Here is a 21,537-nt window from a genome sequence, read left to right as displayed (position 1 = left end):
CACGCTTCCGAAATGTTGAAGAAGTGCGAGAATGGGTGGACGAATGGATTGCTTCGAAACAAACATCGTTTTATCGAGATGGTATCGCCCAGTTGCCAGAAAGATGGCAAAAAGTTGTAGAAAGTGATGGAAAATACTTTCATTGAAATAATTTAAATAAATTTTTTACAATAAATGCTTTTTCTCAGTATTTTTTGGGCGGAAACTAAGTTAAGGTCCTAATAATTGCACGTGATCTGGTTGTAGCAATCAGAAGTTGGTTGAGGTGACATTTACCATACACTCCAATTTGAGCAATCACATATATTGTCACTATAACTTAGTAATTGCTCTGTGGTTGCAACAACCACATATATATAATGGTGATGTGTATGGTTGATATAACTCGGTTACTTTAATATATCAATGTAGTTGACTGTTATTTGTGGCAACCAGAAATCGGTTGGGATGATTTACCACGGATACATTCTGGTTAAAGTAACTAGATATCGTTATTGTTGCAATGCCAGTAACTCAGCAATTCCTGTTATTATAGCAACTACAAAATTAGTTGTTTGCGTATTTTACTATTGAATCTGGCTGGCACAACCAGGTGTGGGTCAACTATACTGTATTTTCCGCGTAAAGAAGATTTTCGCGAGAAATGATATCAACGTGGAGGCATATCTTTCATTAAGATTTTAAGGCTGTATTCCAGAACGTGCTTTTTGAAGAAAATTTTACTGAAAACCTATAGTATATTCAACGTGAACTATATAGACTTCCAGTAAAATTTTCTTCAGAGGCCACGTTTTGGTATGCAAGTAGCTCTCAGATTACTTTAGAATTCACGACATTTATTTACTGAATCCTTCTAATCGAAGCGCGCCAAGAGCGCCGACAAACTTTCGATGGGGTGCCGCGTCGATGCGTTCTCTTGTAGCTTTTATTTTGGTAGATTCCTACGGCGCCAGACAATGCCTGCACCGTCGATCATAATAAAGTGCGCTCGATCGTGACAAGTGCGATAATTAAGGGTAACTTTAGCTCAAGCCAATCTCACCCTTTGCAATTCGCGACGACGCGCAGCGGGACGCTTCTCGAGCGAAAATGTGCTTTTCGTGCGAGAGAACTCGTGAATGGTGACGTGGTAACAAAAAAACTGAGAGGAAACGGTATCAACGCGAGTGGAGGTATATTTCTCGCTGAGGCACCGAGTAGTCCTCAGAGCTGCTTCAAAATTCACGACGTGCGAGAGGTGGATCTATATAAACGCTCCAAACGACACATCATGTTCCTTTTGGCTCGCTATTTTTTCTCTTGCTTTCTTTTTCGAGTTTTCTCGTCGGTCCGTGGCCCCGCGCGATATTTTTATTATCGTCCCGGCTGATTTTAGACGAGGGTGGTACGCAGAGGGTGGAGAAGCACGAGCAGGGCCGCGGAGGAAAACGACGAGTTCGGAAGACACGAGTGTATGACTCTCGATACTCCTTGGCGGTGAGCCATATTCAGAATCGAAGAGCATTCCGAGCTCTCTCGCGTACGTATCCGCTTGGCCTTTCCTGCGCGAGCAAAAGTCAAACATCGTAAATATGCGGGGGATAGGCTACGGTAAACGCGTCCTTCGTCTCGCCGGCGGAGCCGATACAAACGGAAAGGGCTGTCGTCGTAAAACGCGCGCGGTGACGCCATAAACATCGTATTACGTCGTCGTGTTTTAAGCTCCGCCGAAACGTTCGATATCCGCTTTCCGATGGATGACCGGGCGGCGAAATATATCGGTTTTGTGGGACGTAATATGTAATAACGTCACGCGAATGCCCTGCCGTTAATTTGGCGGGGAATTAAAAATATACTCGGTCGAGATGAAAATAAGTCGAAAAACATGAGCAGTAAGATTTAACCCCCTTTCGCTATCAACGGGACATGTGTTTTCCTCACTATTAATAATTCCTTATTCGAATGAATCAACAGTTTTTTTGGCGTTCAGAATCCGTCAGCTATTACTCTGCTTATTACCGTTGGGACAATATATCCTCCCAAAAACCCCAGTGAGACTACAACGTCCCAGCCCTAGCCCTTTGGCGTCAAACATAAATCTTTTAATTTTTTGTTGTTGAAACTACATTATAAAGTAAAAAGGGGTTAAATGATTGGTTTAACTAAAATTTTAGTTATTTTTTATCCCCCCTCAGTTTTGGTTGTTCCAACACGAAAATGATAGTAATATGCATTTATATATAAAAACATCATTACTAACATTATAATAGAATAAAAGAAGATGGTTTTCTTGGTCATAATTTATAGTCATGATTTCTCTATGCAATTATATTGTTACAAATGTCAAACATTTTTGTCTCAGTGTATTACAATTTTATGGTATAGGGAAAACCAGGGCTAGATGTCTCACATTTCAGAATTTCAAAGTTACAATTTCCCACGCAACTAATTGTTGTAACCAACTGTATAAACATGATTGAGGCAACCTTCTTCTATGATTAATGTCCGCCACAACCCTGTTAATCGTATATTTTGTTTTGTAATAACCAAAATACGAACATACAGCAACACAGCCATCTTATCCTGGTACCGGATTCAGTGGCCCAGTAGCGCAGAGAAGATGAGAAGATCATGCATAAAATATGTATCTTGATTAATAATTCCAGAGTCTCCACAAAAAGTCTCCACAGCTCTTCTGCCAGTTTTTAATTATGAGCCAACTTTATCTTTTTCGCTCATCGCTCTGTTTCAATTATTTTATGAATGAAAATTGCACTTATATATTATTATATATTATATAGAAACAGTATGTCATATATTTGCAAGAAATTTCATTCTAGCTATACTGAGGAAAAAATTATCTTAAAATCAACAAATATTTCTTTGATGGGTGCCATTAATATATTTACTTAAATCTAAATTCTTTTTATTTAAATCAAATATTGTTTACCTGATTAAAATAAACAGTATTTGGTTTAAATAAAAAAATTTAGAATTTAGATTTAACTCCGATCTCTCCTATTAATGTATTTAATGAAGTAAAGGTAAACAAAATATGTATATTTGAAGAACAAAATTGGTAACGAGAGGATTAAATAGTAAAAAAATTGACCAATCACAATCGATTATTCTTGATCGTAAGAAGAATCATAGATCGTAATTGATCAATTTACTTACTGCTTAAGTGTTACGGCTTACATTTCTCTGTGTGATCCTAGCCTAAAAAGACAGCTACGATAGTTTCACGTTGTTGCAATTTAAGGAGTTTCATGTAAATTAAAATTCACGTAAGTCAAAATGTTTAAAATACAATATAGAAATTTAGCGTAACGTTTATCTCAGTAAAACATATTCGTTATTAAAGTTTCATGCAATTTGTATACACTGTTCATGAGAAATTTTGTACGGAATATTGCAATTTTGCACAAATATAACTTTACGATGAAAGCAATACGGATAACCATTACGCCAGTAAAACTTCGTAAAGAATGAAATATCATCCGAATAAAAAACTTACCATTATAAATGTTACATATTACGAAACGCGGCATAGAAGAAAGAGTAATATTCACTGTACCTATTTAGTGTAATGGTCGACTAAGTGTAAGTCAGGGAACTCCTGCTTCATGTTTTGAATTGTACTGAATGGAATATAGCAAGATAGCATTATATAAAAAATTCGTTTCAAATTAACATTTATTATATTTAGACAGTGAAATAAATATATAAAGACATAATATCGCTCGATAAATGGTGAATTTATTAGTAGCTGTATAGACACGCCACTGAAAGTGCGCCTCTTGGGCGCCTTGAAAATACATACCTGGTAAATAAACTCCTTAACTTAGGATGGAAAGAAATAAACAGCAGAGAACTGGAGCGATTTTCGCTCTCGCGGACCATGTTGAAACATAACGAACGGTTTAATTGCCACGTGGCAAAAGGCCGGAATATTTATCGTCACAATCTGCCGCTCTTAGCTAGCAGTGGGTACAAAAATAAAAAAAGAGAAAGAGAGAGAGAGAGAGACAGAGGGAGGAAGAGAGGGGAGAGGGAGAGAGGGCGATCATACTAGGGTCAAACCAACGAACGGCATTCGTGAATACTTTATAGTACATTCTATCCCGTCGTGCAAAATATTTGTTTGCTGCGTTCCGTGTGTGTATATGTTTTTGTGAGTTTGTGCGTGTTTGTGTCGGAACTACATGCATGCGCATGTGCGATCGTTAACGTACTAAAACGTATTCAACGGTAGACCGATTCCGGCACAGTTTCCAAAGCGGGGTTAACCCTTCCGCAAAAATTTCATTTGACAAAAACTCCGCCATTTATGGGCGCGTGGAGAGCAGTCGGCGGCGGCCGATGGACCGCAAAATGGATTCTTGCGTTCCGCTCTCGCGATATCGATAAATATCACTGCGGAGAGCTTAAAATAGAACATCCGGAAGTTTCACGCATTGTTGTTTAACATGATCGTTGTTTTTTTTTTCTGTCCGACCGGACGACAATATCCTTCGTACGTTAGGAGGACATCAAGCATAGTACGCTTTGGAACTTTGTCCGGCCGATCTTAAAATATTCACGCGAGGCGTAAAACGTGCCATGTTTGTATATATATGTGTATGTATGCGCGCGCGAGGCGATAAAAATACAGTTTAATTAAGGCTCGGCACACTCGGGAACGCGAAATTATTCTCGACGAGGAGAAGGTGATAGGAACGAGCTCGCGCCCGCGCCACGTCGATAACGGCGGGAAAGAGCAACACCCCCGCGCCCGAATCGGCCGTTCGGCGCACATTATCGTTGCCGTGGAAAATATTCCAGGGCAATCGAGTTTATCGTGGCTTTCACGCGATCGCCGCTCCGCCGGCGGGTCGGTAATTAATTAATTTCGGCGCGAGACTCGTCGGCCGGCATGCGCTCGCGGTCGCGCCAGAGGAATTTCGCCGTTCGGCCAGGAAAATATTTTCCCGATCGCTTTTTACGACCAGCCGACCTGTCAGCGCCGCACAATACGACCCCATTAATGGAGTCGGAACATCACACAGCAATGCGCACACATATATATCTATATGCATACATATATATAATCTTTTTATTTTCCCTTGCATCTCGCGGAATCGCGCGGGCGGAATCGCGCGCTGATACGCGACGCAACATGTGCGTCTGCGCGGAGACAGACGGTCGACAACGGCCGTGTGTGTGAGTTATAATAGCCGCCAAACAGAGCAAATGTATCGCTAAACGGTCTGCCCGCGTCTGGTAGCGCACGTTTACTCGAAACGCGCGGAAATACGCCGCGGCTCAGTGGGATCAACGAATTTCCGCGTCAGAAAGCAACTAAGCTCCGAAGCGACTAAGACCAGGTTGCACCAACCGGGTTGGTAAGCTAAACTGTGTTTGTCTCTGAACTGTGAGCGTGTGTCTGTTCTGGTTTATTTTGAAGGAAAAACAGTGACGAAGAGAGAGACATGCTATGATTTAACTGCTACTTAGGTTACCACTCGGTTGGCATAACCGGCTCTAAGCTTGGCAACTTCTGTACTTTCTAAAGTACAATCATTCTCTTAACTACTTCGCTTAACGAATTTTGTTTTTTAAAAATACAATTTTTTTTTACTTTCACCTTATTGAATGCATTAATATATAATATAGTTTTAGTAAAAAAAAAGAGAAGTTTTATTAATGCCAAAGAAATAAAGCCGAGACACTAATGGTCCACTAAGATTTTTAGGAAGACATATTTATCTCAATACTAATAAGTAAAGTAGCAGCTGATGTGTGTTCTCGATACCGAAAAGTTGTTTATTCGATTGAATAAGGTTATTATTAATAATAAAGGAAACATATGTCCCGTTAGTAGCGAAACAAATTAAAGTGGATCAGTAAAAATACTTTTGATTGAATCATCAAAATAATTCACAATATTTCACATAATAATTCAAAATATTCCACAAATGATTAATGAGTACTCACTGGTTTTCTGCGAATACACTCCTACTTTGCTATTCCATCTTGCACATCATTGCTTTTGACCAGTGGAAGTGGAAGACTTTACTGCTAAATTTGTAATACACAAATTTGTTATATGCTATATAAAAATCAACTTTTTGCGTTCGTGACAACCGAAATTAATGATTTCCGTGCCCGCACTTGCGTGCAATGGCTCTCTCTGTGTTCGCAAAATGCATCGATAGTGACAATAATTGTTACTATTAACTGATCTCTTCGGCAATTTTACTAATTGCAGTGCTGTACTTATAACTGAACTGACTATCCCTATTATACACTTTACGAACACAGACAGTATCATTGCGCGCAAGTATTATGGCAATGTTGTCGCACATAACACTGCCATTTTTACTGTGAACTTACAGGATTTTACAGTGAAATCTTGCACTGGTCAAAATCAATAAGATATAAGACTGAGCAATAAAATGGTGATGTTTTCATTGAAAACCAACCTCGACTAGAAATTTATTTCACAGTTCTGATCAGTTTCGACCCCAAACAGTTATTTGGTTCGTGTTGTGTACTCTCTAAACTTCTTGGAGTGAAATTTCACTCGGAAAGTAGAGCGACCGAGTCACTTGGATTCGAGTAATCTTTCATTCATGTAGAGTGAGTTCTCCACTCTGAATCGTCGGGTGACTACTTTCACTCGAAATTGAAAAATAAATCGGATGAGTTCCAGTGTGATAAGAACATATTTACTCTAATCGATCTACTGATCGAAATACGATTGAAAATTAGTGAATATTCTCTGATTCCTTGATACTGTAAAATACTTCTTTTACTGATCCAATTGAAAACATTTTCACAGATTTATTTTAAGAGAGTAGCGTTAACGTGGGTCGCATATCCCAGTCAAATTAGTCTTAGCGCGTGCTTGCGACAAAAGTAAGCAACGAATGACGAGAATAAAAGATCGATGGGTAAAATACGTCAATTTTGACCTAAAAAGTGTAACGTTAAACATGTGATCTTACATTTTTTGGGTCACTCAATACGATGGTAATATTTATATCTATATAAACTTGTAGACAATTGGTAAAAATTAGCCTTAAAAAAATCGAGATAAGTTACTTTTAATATTGATTTAGTTTAGTGATGATTTTGTTCCAATTATTTATTTATTTATTTGTATTATAGTTTAACAATTAGTTTCATAACTTTTTTCATTGAAAATTAAGGACAGGCTAAATTTGCTTATAAGAAGTTCTTAGAGGTAAAACCTCTAAAATAGTATCGAAGTCCACCATTAGCAATTTTAACTTCCTAAAAACTGCACAATGTATGCAGATATATGCACATCTGATGAGACTCTCTCCTCTCTTCTCTCCCTTTCTCTCTTAAAATTCTTTGAATAAGAAATGAACTGTCCTTTTTATTTTTTTAATATATCATATTGATTTCACTATGTTTGATTTAGCATTCAAGTATTTCGTTTTGAAGTGTTTCCTTGATTTCTTTTAGTGAAAAAAGTTATAAAACTGAACTATGATATAAGTAATCAAATAATTGAAATAAAATCGTCGCTCTTTTCTTCTAACTAAATCACTATTAAAAGTGACTTATCTCAACCCCTTTAAGACGAACTTGGACTGCTTTTCGGAACAGATTTGGACGGATAGAAACACGTGCCAAAATTCAACGACCCAAAAATCGTAAGATTGCAACATGCATCATACGTTACACTTTTTTGCCAAAATCAACCCACTTTATCTATGGTCCTTTGCATCTCTAGGCCGAATTCAGGAAGCCCAGACGCAGCTCGAGAATGCGCCGGTCGCACCTGTCAATTCTGTAAATAACCGTGCCGCGTTTGCGAAATACATCCACCGCTCTCGTATATTTCGATCTCGTGTTTTTGCACAGAGCGCGCCGCGCCGCGTTTTCGGCATCGCTCTGTCACTGTCAGTCTTCGGGTCTTGATATACTGGCGTTTAGCGAAACGCGCGTGGACTCAGCGAGATGCAGTTTTTCACTTGGTTCGCGCGGCGATATTTCCCCCTCGTTTCCCGTTATCGTGCCTCTCTCTCCCGTCGAAAACGGGGGACGTGCGGGAAATGGTGTCGAGCAGTGTCCCGCGCGAGATTCGGTCCGCGAAAAATCTCGCGCGGCTTGACGTCACACGAAGACCGTGGACCGCCGCGTCAGCGTCCCGTTCGCGTCCCGGTTGCCGGGTTCGCGAAAGTTGCCGGCGTGTCGCCGGCAATTCCGGAAGCGGAAGACCGGTTCCGTGGTCCATTATCGCAAGTTCGAGGGAGCCAAAACACGCGCGCGGATCTCGTTCCAGACGCTGTCAAAGTCGCCGACGAGAGCGGCCCGTAGTTTCTGAGGAGGCAGTCGTATTTTAAGACCGGACGGAAATAGGTTCCCCCCGAGACAAATTAAGACAGATCGATAGGAAATGGCAGACTTTCGTAACGCGGTGGAATTTTGTTAATCTTTATAAATAAAATGACGCGCGTATAAAGCGCGTATCTCGAGAATTCCGGTGTTTCGCACAGGCGAAACTTCGTTCTCGAGAAACTAATTTTTAACGCGGTATTATCGTAGATGCGGTGGAACGCGGTGGGCTGCACGCTTAGGCGCTTAAGACAATTTGTGGCGATCAGAAAACCGCTTGCGGAATGAAAAATTCTGCCTACTCGTTCCGCTTGATAATTAAGGAAGAAATAAACTGCCGAGTTCCACGGTGCGCAGTGGGGACAAATGAAAATTTACTGCTCAAAAATTTCTGCAGACCGTAACTTTTAACGAATCGAAACGAATCTTTCCGAAATTAATCGTTTTAATAAATTACAACTTTAAAAATAATATTCTTCTAATTCAACTTCTGGTTAACAATAATTTCCAAATTGTTATTGATATTGTAAATTTCAGGGAGCCTTTTTTAAAAATCGTGTTCCACAGTTTTCTTGGAAATTTATTAATTTTACAAAAGATTCGTCTCGATCGGTTAAGAATTATGGTCTGTAGCAATTTTTGAACAATAAATTTCCATTTGTCCCCAATATGCAGCATCCGTGGTCGAAAAAGAATCAAAAAGGCGAAGAGAGGAGCGCGTGCAGAGCATTCTTGACAATGAGGAAGATTTGTACGTGGACCAAATTGGAAGAGAGTAGTGTTCCTCTAGTCAGAGTCAGAACAAAGCATGATGATTCCTGATTAGTCTGCATCCTGTCCGCCATTTTCAAGGTTGACATGAGTGGGAGTGAGAGAAAAACTCTAGTAGAAAAGAGACATAAGCTCTAAGAATGAAATGACGAAACGCGCTACAGCTTTTCTCTCACTCACTTCCAAATAGCGGATGGTGTCCTAACTCTGACTTGAAAGACTCTAGAAGAGAAAGAAGGACTCAATTTTTCGCCGAAATGCGGTCAAATCCCTCGGTGGAATTGCTTTTCGAAAATGAAAATCCACAGCCGTCGGGAGCGAGCGGAAAGTCTCGAGGTGGTAGACAGAGTATTGAAAACTAAAAGACGCGGACTCGATTTATCCGTTAGGATCAGACCGGAGAGGATCATTCCTATGGAATAGGATATTGGAGGCCAACGAGACTTCGATCAAGCAAACGGCAGCACGAAGTTTCCGAAAAAGGATCGAACTCTTGGCCAGGGGGAAGAGACGCGAAACTTGGAGAACGATACGTTATCGCCACGGCGGTCCATGCGAATCCGGGAAACGCTGAAATTGCAACAGGCTCTCTCTCTCTCTCTTCTCTCTCTCTCTGTCTCTCTCACGGGATCGGGCGGTCCAGGATTCGTCGCACGGCGCGGCGCGGACATGGATCTGAGTCGAATTCCTGCAGGGTGGCTGCCTAAAGGATTAAACTTGGCGGACACAAAGACGAAAACGCCGCGGCGATTTTGCGCCTCGTCAGGGCTTTTCTGCGGCAATGGCGATTCGCGTAGGACAATGGAAAAGGCTCTGTGAGACAGAGCGAAGCGCGCGCGTGTGGAAAAGCGATTGTCCGACCATTACGGATTCCTTTTCGTCGCGAAGAAGTGAGGATGGCACAGGACGAGCTGTCATTCGCGAGAATAACTCGGGACAAGGACAAAACCCGTTTCTTTGCGGAATTCCGCCTTACCATACTAAACAACGGAATGTACGACGCGAGCTAATCCATTATGCGGTGTCCCCGCGTTTTTGTTTCTACCGTAAGACGCTTATTTTCCAATGAGATAACGAACGGCGTTATCCCGGCTTTTAAATGCTACCCGTTCCGGATCTTAGCGTCGCTTACTGTCGCGCGACCAGGTGTCTTTCGCACGCTCCACATTACCAGATTAAAGTTCTGCATCAGTTAGTGCGCCACGATTCGCCGGCAATTATTTGTATCGCGAAATAGATACGTTGCGTTTTGCGCGAGTCGTGCAATCTTAGACAGAATTCACATCTTGGCAGAAAAACAGTAAACGGAAAGCCAATTGGAACACGCACCGATAAAGAAGCAGAAACTACCATCTGAATATCTTACTTCTACCTATCTAGTTACTAATATCCCTATAGTTATAGTCGCCTCTCTCTAATCGATTTTGCAACATCATCCTCGTTATCTAAATGCCCCTGTAATCTCCTCTCACAATCTTAATTTTCATCTAACTTTTACAATTTTATCGAACTACACCTTCTCCTTATCTATCACGTCTAATTACACTTTCCTATTTCATACTCAACACTAATATCATATTATCCCTGTACACAATATTCCGTACTCTATTCTTCCCTTCACTACTCCTTTATCTTTCCTCTTTTTATTCGATCTCTTCACTGCTTTCCTTATTTCCTTTTTATCCTCTTTTCTTTCAATTTCCTTCTATTGAATTTTATTAATTTTATTACTCTACTTTATATTACTCTTCTGACTCCATATAGTAATTCATCTACTTTTTTCTTCAGTCTACCTTTTTCTTCTTTCCTATAATGTTTTCTTTGGCTTACATTGCCAAGAAGTTTTCCATATATTATAACTTTTCTCTTATCCTTTGCACTTCAATCCTCTTACTTGCACAGCACCTATCCCGTCAATCCTTGTATCATTTTTCTTCCTTTATTTTACTTCCTTATCCCATCCGATGACTAAACCTCTTCAGTTCTTATATCCTGTTCTTCCTTCATCCCTTGTATATACTTCTGTTTTCTATTAATACCTATTATATATTTTTGCTCTAACTACCCGTTCCTTATGACGCCATAACCTCTATTGCCTATACGCCTTAAATATTGCTTCCCTCCCTAACGTCCTGTTTCGCCCTCACTTACACACTATCTACGCATTCATTTCTACAATTTTCCTTATTTAATTCCCCATGCTTAACTCAATACATTAAAATCATTTCAAACTTATGCATCACGTTAACCAAGCATGCACACACTTACACGCCATCTAACCAGATCCAAATTCAAATAAATCATGTAATGCAGCGTAGCAATCAGTGTCTTATTGATAATAAGGATCATTAATAATTGGAACCTTATTATTAATTAAGACTCGAGATAATATTACCTTATACAAGTCACAGGTAACTGATATACAAATTATATACCTTATACATCTTATACACAGATAACTTATACATCTTATACACAGATACACTGATTAAGATCAACGTCATCAGGTTCACGGGATAAATTTCTAGTCAGGTGGGGTCCACCAGTCATCGTATTAGACCCGGGTCTTGTCAGCTGCTGGCGGATTCTATCGCAATTTGTATCCATACGCTCATAAAATTAAACCTTATCGCGCATGGCGCCGTGGAATTTATGGTTCATCCCTCCGTCTGTGTATTCCGGCCGTAACTTATCTCCTAAGCGTCGACGGATATCGTGATATAACGGCACTGCATTATGACGTGACGTCACGCGATCAAATTACAAGTAATATCGTTCGCTCGCTTGTTGTGCGGCGTGCGAAAAAAGTTTACGTCCGCGCGCTCGATTGTCATCGAGAGCAACGTCTCGCGTGTCCGATGAAAGTCGTGGCACACGGAAAAACAAGCAAGAAAATTGACTAATCACAATCAATTGAACCGTAAAGAGAACAATCTGCTGCACAGGAAAACAATTTCATTACGTGTAACTAAATGGGGACCAGACGAAAAACTCACTGATGAGAATTAATGTCTCTGTTACAGTGACCGGGAACATTTATCTGAACATTCAGCTGCATTAAAACTCGGTTAAGGTAACTGAGAGCAATTGGCTAAGTAGAAACCTCCGACAGAAATCGTTTTGTTCCTACAAGCGGGTCTTTCATCTGCTCTCTTAAAGTGGATCAGTACAAATGTTTCTGATTGGATCAGTAAAAGGACTAACTCCCCGATGATCAGTGAATAAGTACTAATTTTCAATGAAAAAATTCCCACTTTATTGCTTCATCTTATTTCTCACTGATTTCGATCAGTGGAAGTAAGATTTCCCTGCAAATTCCGTGATAAATAAATTCGTTATACGTTATAAATTCGTCATAAATTCGTCATACGTTATACCAAATTCAAGTTTCTATATTTGTGACGACAAATTTGATGTTTCCATGCACTTTGCGTGCAATTGATATTCGCAAAATGAATTAATAATGGAAATAGTCGATGCTATTAACTGATCGAATCAGCTATTAACTGATCTGATTTTACTGATTGTAATACTATACTTGTAACCGAATCGCCAGTTATAACATTTCACCGCCAGGTATAGCATTAGGGAGCAAGAATATACTGATTGTACTTTAGAGAGTGGTTCTTGTTGGGTAATAGGAAATTCAGTTATACTAACAGAGTTGTTCTTTCCGTGTGTGATTGGTCAATTTGCTTATTGCTTAAGTTTTACAACTTTCTTTCTTAAAGTTGATCAGTAAGAGTATTTCTGATTGAATTAGCAAGAGGAGAGTATTTCACCGATGGTCAGTGAGTATTCATTGATCTTCAGTAGAAATACTCTCACTTTACTGTTCCGTCCTATATACATCTTATTATACGAAGCCCAACTTTTTGTGTTCGTAGTGATGAGATTAACAATTTTTATGCAATTTGCGTGCGATGACACTATCTGTGTTTACAAACTGCATCAATAATAATGACCATCGCTGATTCCTTCAGCAAGATTTTACTGATTGCAGTGTTATAATTTCAACTGAACCACTCGAGTCATAAATATTTCAATGAACAATATTGATTGTACTTTAAAGAGTACGCTCAATATTGGGTATTAATCGATTAACATTTTTTTTAACCCAAACAATTGGAAAATTAATAATAAAAATTAATCAATTGTCATGCATATAATCATGAACAATTTAGTCGATTGATGAAATCAATTATTACAAATTATCTTACACGTCTAGAGTCGTTAGGCAGTTTTGCCTAGCAAGGCAGTTTGAGTCTTTAAACCCGAAATTTTACGAAATCATTTTTCGGAATTAAAAAGATGAGGAAATTGCAAACATACGAGTCAGAGAAGATAGACAGGAATACAAACAGAGGACGATGTACTAGCAAAAGAGCTCTTCTTTTAGGCATTAACTCTTCAAACGTACATATATGGCGAAAAACGCTAAAAGCACACAGATGCAAATTTGCACCAACGATTTCTACCGACTCATAATTCACTTGGATTTGGATTAATCAATTTCATTTTTTTATTTTTTAATATAAAAAGGATCAGATATTTTATCATGATAGTATAAAAGTCGGTAAGAAAATAATAAAAAAGTAAAAAATAATTTATATTTTATTGTACTTCAGAAATATTACTTTTTGAAGAAATCGATAATACAAATTGCATCGCAGTGCTCTCGAAACATTATAAGATTATGTAAAAGATCCTCTTTTACTAAAAAAAAAATGAAAAATAAGTGAAAGGTTCTTTGATATTCAATCATAAATGAAGAACAGAAGAGCGCATGAATATCACATCTTTATTTTGAATTTTTAAGTATTAAGAGTTTTAAAATTCGTTTCTTTACGTTTATTATTGCTTTATACCTCATTAACCTTATTAATTTCTAAATCATTCCCTTATTTTTTTCCCCGGCGCATCCTACAATATTAATCGACGATTAAGCAATCCATCAATAAATTTAATTAAAAATTAATTTCATCAATCGATGAAATGGTTTGTGTTTTCACATATGACGACTGGTTAGTTCTGATTATTGATTAATCAATTATTTTGGCCAATTAATGTCCAAGACTGCTAAGTTTTTCCGTGTGCTCCCGAGCCGAACTCAACGACAGAATAAAATCGCGAATTCGACATTGGACTCTGGTTCGGTTACTGGCCTCATAACCGAAATAAAGGAAGAATATAGCGCGCGATAGTAGCAGGAGTAGCAGGAGTAGAAGGAGAAAGAGAAGGAGGAGAAGGATCGATTCGCGAGCGAGCGAGCAGAGCGTGGCTACGTGCTGCATACTGTATGGTGTGACGAGATATTCTTCGGTTTTGTAGCCGTCGAACGAAGATCGGTCCGAGGCGCGAGATTAACCGTCTTGGTTGCGAGCCAGGTCTCCTCGTCACCCGCTTTATTTCGGCGTTGCACGTAAAGACACGGACGCGCGTCGCCGTTTCTGCATGCGCCCCCGCGGATTTCTTGCCCGACCTCCTCGTGACACGAATAACAATCTCGGCTTTGGCGAGGCGCGCGCGCTCCAAAACGTTCGCGAACAGCGTGTCGTGGCACTCGTCCGAAGTGCACGTCGGAACGCGCGGCGGGCTGCGGCTCGACGTACACGGGGGTGATTTTTCTCAATTTTATTGCGCGCATAAGACCGCATAAGACGCGTGACCGCGACCAACGGACCATACCGTGCGAATTGTGCCGACAGCGTACTCGACGGGGCCGTCGACGGCGGCGTCGGCGAGTGGCCGATACTCGTCGACGCCGGATCCTGGCCGGGTCGGCCTTTAATACCGTCGTTAGGCGAATCTGCTCCCAAGCGAATCGATCGATTACGTTCCGCTATGGATACAACAGGTAGTTTCTGGAGACAATAACGCGATTATCGCGGACTACTCGCGACGATCCATCTTCCCCATGGATTGCTTCCGGAAGGCGGCGCAAATAGAAGAGATACAGTCGTCGTTCTTATGAGACTCGGAGACCAGTGCGTCAAGAAAAATTCAGTAATTACAATTAATTAATAGCGCGTTGTAAGGATTCTCTCTCTCTTTCTCTCTCTCTCTCTCTCTCTCTTTCTCTCTCACGCGGAGAAAAATACTCCAAGAAATCCGAGACAGTCGTATTTTCAGGGAAGACGAATTCGGATAATTCCGCCTTAATCGCTCCCGCGTATCAAACGGAACGGTGGAAATTTTTTGTAGTCTGTCCGTCGCCGCGACTAGTTTCACACAGTCGGACCTATTATCCCTAAGTAACTATTTGTCTCTTGGATTCGATTGCGAGGCAAGGCGATAAATCTCCCATCCTCCGTAGTCGATTGGGAAACGGTGAAAACGTTTCTGCATTCGCGTCCTCCAACCTCTCGAACACGCACACACCGTTCATCACCTCTCGAGACGCATGAACATCCATTTATAATTATTACCAATCGTTTTTATTCTCATCTGTCATTAATTGTCAGCGCGGGGAGAGAGAGAAAGAGAGAGAGAGAGGGAAGGCAATAGGAGACATTGACGTGTCAATCGGGGCGAGAAAGAATCGAGGAGATTATTTTATCGCGAAATTAATCGCCATTGTCGTCGCGATTACGAGAGAAAAACGTGCGACAGCGTCTCGCGATTGTTCCATCGTATCCGTGTGTGAAGCGACCCCTATCGTGGAAATGTGACTCGTCATTTGTCAACGTCACGTCACCGCTGCTCCTCACAACCTTAGGGATCCCGCCTCTGGGGTCGCGTCCTTGGAGCTCGCTGTTTTTCAACCAGGCCCCATTCAGCTCACCACATCCAGGAACTGCACTCAACATGCATCGCATTGTTGTATGCATTAGCGCGTTGACTGATCGCATGTGATGAATGAGCTTCGCATAAAGCACATGTGTATAAGTATGTGCAGTATTTGTGTGTAGGGAGATCGACATCGGATTTCCAAGCGACCAGTTGTTTTTGGGTGTACGCCGAAAACTACTCCTCTAAGAAAACTTGAACCGAGTCATAGTTACGGAGAGATTCAACGTCGCGAATGGATAGGCTTCGTTAATTCGTAGCACGACGTAATTCTCGTGCGACTACTGTGTAACTCGAGACTCCTGCTTCTTAACTACAGCTTCACGCTGAATTTTTCCCTCACTTTGTCAAAGCAGATCAGTTTCTTTGAGTTCCACCATTCGCGACTGATATCTCGTATCGAACAGATATACCAAAGAATCTTTTGAATTAGTGAATTGACAAAGAGCTGTAGATTTTTTTTAATCGTCGTAGGGCTCATTTTCTCGCTGAAAGCGAGTTGAACATGTAAAGTAGAAGTTACGTAATTTCTAGAAACGTACCTGATCCTAGACTTTCTTATTGTTTTGGTCCTTAAGTACGAATATTTAAACTTTCAACATTAAATATGCATACAGGGTGTCTGATGATAAAAACTCTCGCGTGTATGTGTCGATTAAACTGAACAAAAATGTCTTCTATCATTTTGCAAAGATTTTTGAGTTATTAATTAAAGAAGATTGGTGGACGATCGCCAAACTCTTTAGTCGCAACAGCAACATGTGGCCTGGCGTTGTCGTGAAGCGGAATGACTTTGCGTCGATTCGCGGCGTCGATTAAGGGCGTTTTTCCTTAATGTGGCTTTGGTTCAAACATCATAATTGTTGACTGTAGCGATCTCCTGTGGTTGTTTGCCACAGTGCAATAGCTTATAGTAAAGCACTCCTTGGCCCTACTAAATACACAGGAGAACCTTATAACCGTGGATGTTGCATTTTGTTGTCAATGTCAATGGTTGACCGGGATCAACTTATGATATTTTGCGTTTAGAATAAATCCACTTTTCATCACTCGTAACTATTCGCCACAAAAAAACTTCTTTTTTTGTGCCGGCAAGCAATGAGAGACAGATGGTAAGTTGGTTCGCAATCGCATTTGCAGAGAGTCATCTTTCTTCCTCCTGGATCCTCTTTTCTATTGCTTTTAAATGGCGGAATACTGTTGATTCATCAATTCAAAGTTGCTCTACAAACTTTTTTAGTGCTTGGGTCGAATTTTCGTTGAACAACACTTTCAATTCATTGTTCTCCATCTCATTTGGACGACCAGAAGATTTGTCGTTGACATCGTAATTACCACTTCTAAACCTTTTAAACCACTTCTCACAGATAGCAACATATAACATTCATATTTTCTCCACAATATTCTCTTCATAAGTTTTACAATCAATCTTTTAGTTGTTGCAGCAGTTTCGACTCGATTCAAGTAATGAAATATGCAATGGCAAAGATAAACTTTATTTGGTTCTATCTTTAATCACGTTAAATATGATTGTTTTGTTTGAAACTATGAATTGTCAATTCTGATCAAAAATATAATATATGTATAGCCAATATATTTATAATAAAATTTAAAATATAATATAAAGCTTAAAATTAAAATAAAATTTAAAATATAATAAAAATTAAAAAGCAACACTTAAAGGAAAACAATTATTAAATCATTGCTACATTTATTTGTAACCTTATGAATTTTTGCAAGCATCTAATATATTCCATGTTAAGGGAGAAAGCTTAAGTATTAAATTATATGTTAAAACTAAAATATATAAAAATATCAAAAAAATATGTACATATATAAAAATATCAAAAAAATATGTACATATACACACTAAGAAAAAATACTTGAAAATTTATTTATAGAATATGAAGTTTATTTCTATAAATAAACTTTACATCCTACAAATATTTCATCTTTCAAATATTTTTTTTCTCGGGACATATATTCTATGTCGTGACAGTTTCAATGTTCATATTTAAAGACCAAAGCAAGAATAATGTCCAGGATTAGGTGCGCGTCCGTGCACACTTCTACCTTATAACTCGTTGACGGGATCGAGTCATCAATTCGCCCGTACGACTGACGTTTCCTTGTCGGGTTTAGAACAATAAAAAACAAAAAAAAAAAAGGAAACCGGCGAATCCCGTCCCGGGATCATCGTTGGCGTCAAAGTGCAAAGCTGCCTTTATCCCGGCGCATTCGTCATCTTTTTTCGCGCTGTCGCGGCTCGGCAATGTTCATTCCTCTCCTTTCCTTTCCGAAGACAGACAAATGGCTTTGTTTTCTAACTACGTTTCTACGTAAACGGACATTGATTACTGTCGGTCGAAAGATAGAGAGAGAGAGATATAGAGAGTTGACTTTGTACTCGTGGGACGGGGTACGCGATACACGTGTACGTGCAGGGCGCCCATTCGCATCGCGACTCGGCGAGCGCAATGTTATTTACGAGGTATCGGTTACCCGCGGGGAAAAACATACACACACACACAATGCACACACACGCATCGAATTCTCTTTTTACCGAACTCTCGTTCGGAGATGAAGTCGCAAACGTTCGACGGTCAACGTTTGCTGAGGATACTTCGTTGGATGCGATTCTCCGACTCGCCGATAGCTTCCCCAGTGAGTTTTTTATACACCCACATGTACGCGGGAGAGATCCTCGAAGGACATCATCGTAAACTATTCTAAACCATCCAGTAGGTGGAAAGTAGCTACCGCGCTACTTTCCACCTAGATAGAGGCAGGTGTGCGTAAATTGGCTGCAACCTTCCTGGTCGATTTGCGAAAAAGTTGCATCCCGCACGCTGAGAGAAATTATCCGATAAAAAATTAACAAACGGATATTTCTGGTCAAAATAAATCAGGATAATAAATCAGGATTCGATTAAATTTTATCGGATACTTCCGATTATAATGGCATTTCATCAGATAAGCCAATCAAAAAATTATGAATCGATATTTCTCATCGGATACAAAAATTCATCGGTAATTTGATCGAGAATGTTTATTAATTTCTTATCGAATAATTTTTTCAGTGCATGAATGAATCATATGCATGCATATTTATCACATGAAGTAACGAAATCGAACTACGAGGGAAATATGGGACAAATTATTAAAGTTTACACAAAAACGATATGTCATGTAAACTGCAATATAAAAATCTGAGTATGACTTTTAGTGAATTTGTGACTGTATCGATGAAAGACAAAATGTGCACTATTATTATTATTGTATGATGTGAATTTAATGATTAATTCAATGCAACATATTTGCCTCATAAATGCCAGAAAAAATTGTAGAATTCCCATCATCAATTGTCTCACATCGTGTTAATCGTAGAAGTTTATTCGGGCGCATAATTTTCAAACAGACTTTCATGATTATCACGGCGTGAGACGATCGATGATGGAAATTCTGCACTTTTTTAAATCGCATTTATGGCACAAATATATTGCACTAAATTAGTCATCAAATTCACTTCATTCAGTCAGGTTCTCTTCACATAGATGCAGCGATAAATTGACTAAAAAAAGTTACGCTCAGATTTCTATATTACATTTCCATGTTACATCCAGATTTCCATGTTTCGTATATTTCCATATTATATATATTTTACGCGACACATATTGTTTTGACAAATTTTGACCATTTTCTTTATATTTCTATTTCGTTATTTTACACGCAGGAAATATTGTAGTATAACTATAACAGAATTTTTCCAATCTTGGGCCGTACAGAATTATGACCGAAATTACTGTATGTTCGTTTAAAAACGTTATGCACGTTTGACTTTTTGCTATAAGATTATTGTAATTACTTGAATGTTTTTATATCGTCAGACAGATATCGTCACACACGAAAATTCACTGTTTCTACACTAAAAAAAATGGTCAGCCAGAGAATAGTAAAATATGACATAGCTTTTATTTCTGGCTTTAGTAACCAATTCTTGGTTACGTCGACCTTGGTTACGTTGCGACATCATACATTAATACTGCAATTCGTTGCCTGAAGAAGTGTATTTTGAGGCAACGAGTCGGTAGGTCAGCGCAACCAAGAATTGATTGTTGAAGCCAGAAAGGAAAGCTATGCCATATTTTACTATTCTTCTGGTTGATACAACCAGTTTTTCTCTTTCGGTGTACAGTAATACGCTATAATTTTGGTATGGTCCAGTTTCAGAAAAGAAAATATTGGAAAAGGGAATATAATTAAAAGTGATGAGACCTATAAGAATAAATGCTAGATATTTGTGCATGTAAATTAGAACAGAAGGATAATAATATTTGATAGTGTCAAACGCACGCGCCGAATGATTTTCCAGTCTTTCAACGGACACGGTAAATCAAATCTTTCATTATCAAACCGGCTCTGAATCCCAATAATTTATAATTAATTAATATACCGCCTTTTTTAAAATCCCGAATGCGCGATTTTATTCATTTTTTAAATTATGAAAAATACAGCTAGAAGTTGAATTTTAAACCTGGACCTTTCCACGTACGTTGAAAGACCGAAAGATCATTCGGCACGTACGTTTAATACTATTAAATATTATTATCCTCCTATTCTAATTTACACACACGAACAATTAGCATTTGCTTGTATATCATTCTTAATTAGGTTATTTATCTTTCAGAGCTTTAGATATATGTTTAAAAAAGGAATACAATTTTAACGTAATGCTTGCTATAACATTTTCTCCGTGTATACGGTAAATGCGTGCCGTATGAATTACTCATAAGGGACGCAAGCTTTACAAATCGACAAGTTGCTGGCAAATTGACTTATACCTGCCTATCCGGGATTCCGCGCGTGATCTTTCCTTGCCTCGTGATCGGCATTACGGTAGATGTCGCGTGCGATTATCCCCAACGACGCCGGAGTCTTCGATTCAACGATGGAGAAACCCGAACTTTGGGCTCGTCAATATGTCTTAATCGCAGCGGAAAGTGAGTAAAGCTCGGCGCCAATTCTCCGCGCCGACGATAATGAACTGCACCCGTCCGTGTACCGGCTTCAGAAGGCCAGAAGACCAATAATTTCAACGACCACCCGTCAAACTGCAGCTACAGACATGTTTAATTCCAGCGTTTCGCTCGGATGCGGGAACGACCGCGTAATGCGAACTTCGCGGCGATAATAATATCAGTCGCGCGGAGGCCAGGTGAACCGGCTGCGATTCGCCCGAACAAACGCGCACTTCCTTGTCATACGCGCCGCTAAGAGTAACTGGAGTGTAAGCAAGAGTGCTCCGAAACGGAACTGATTTAAGCCCTTTCAAGAACAAACTCTACCGCCCGTATTCCGAGCGCGCATTTAGCGCTAAATGCGACCGGCGTTGCTCTGAGCGCTGTTTGCCTTGTACGAAGGTCACGTACAGCGTTGTTTCAGCTGGCGAATCGGACAGTCGCGTTTAGCGTTAAACGCGTTATCCGTATGTACAGAACGGCGCCCCTCGTCTCCCGTCCGAAATAGTCCTTTTCGTGAATGCGCGGAGCGAAGTAGACGTCAGTACCGAAATGGCCGGAGAGGCTCCTTCGTGACGAGAGGGGGAGAGAGAGAGAGAGAGAGAGAGAGAGAGAGAGAGAGAGAGAG

General features: G+C 39.8%; 1 protein-coding gene across 12 annotated transcripts in view; it reads left to right on the top strand.

Moving 5' to 3' along the window:
- The window catches only part of LOC116842214 (inactive dipeptidyl peptidase 10), a 154,592-nt gene that overhangs the window by 82,108 nt on the left and 50,947 nt on the right, over positions 1–21,537 (top strand). For 3 of the 12 annotated variants that reach the window (XM_032811090.1, XM_032811078.1, XM_032811077.1), the window contains exon 1: positions 14,601–15,108. The exons of 1 other annotated variant lie outside the window; for it this stretch is intronic. The gene's annotated coding sequence lies outside the window, so the exon portion shown is untranslated. Of the gene's footprint in view, positions 1–5,233; positions 5,364–14,600; positions 15,109–17,871; positions 18,556–21,537 lie in introns of those variants that run through there. 8 more of the 12 variants (XM_032811084.1, XM_032811082.1, XM_032811080.1 and 5 more) reach the window with 6 other exon arrangements.

This window comes from Odontomachus brunneus, unplaced genomic scaffold (genome assembly GCF_010583005.1).
Source record: "Odontomachus brunneus isolate Ranch 3 - 2012 unplaced genomic scaffold, Obru_v1 Obru_scaffold_022, whole genome shotgun sequence".
In the NCBI taxonomy this organism is placed as follows: Eukaryota; Metazoa; Arthropoda; class Insecta; order Hymenoptera; family Formicidae; genus Odontomachus; species Odontomachus brunneus.
This window is presented reverse-complemented; position numbering and strand designations above follow the sequence as displayed.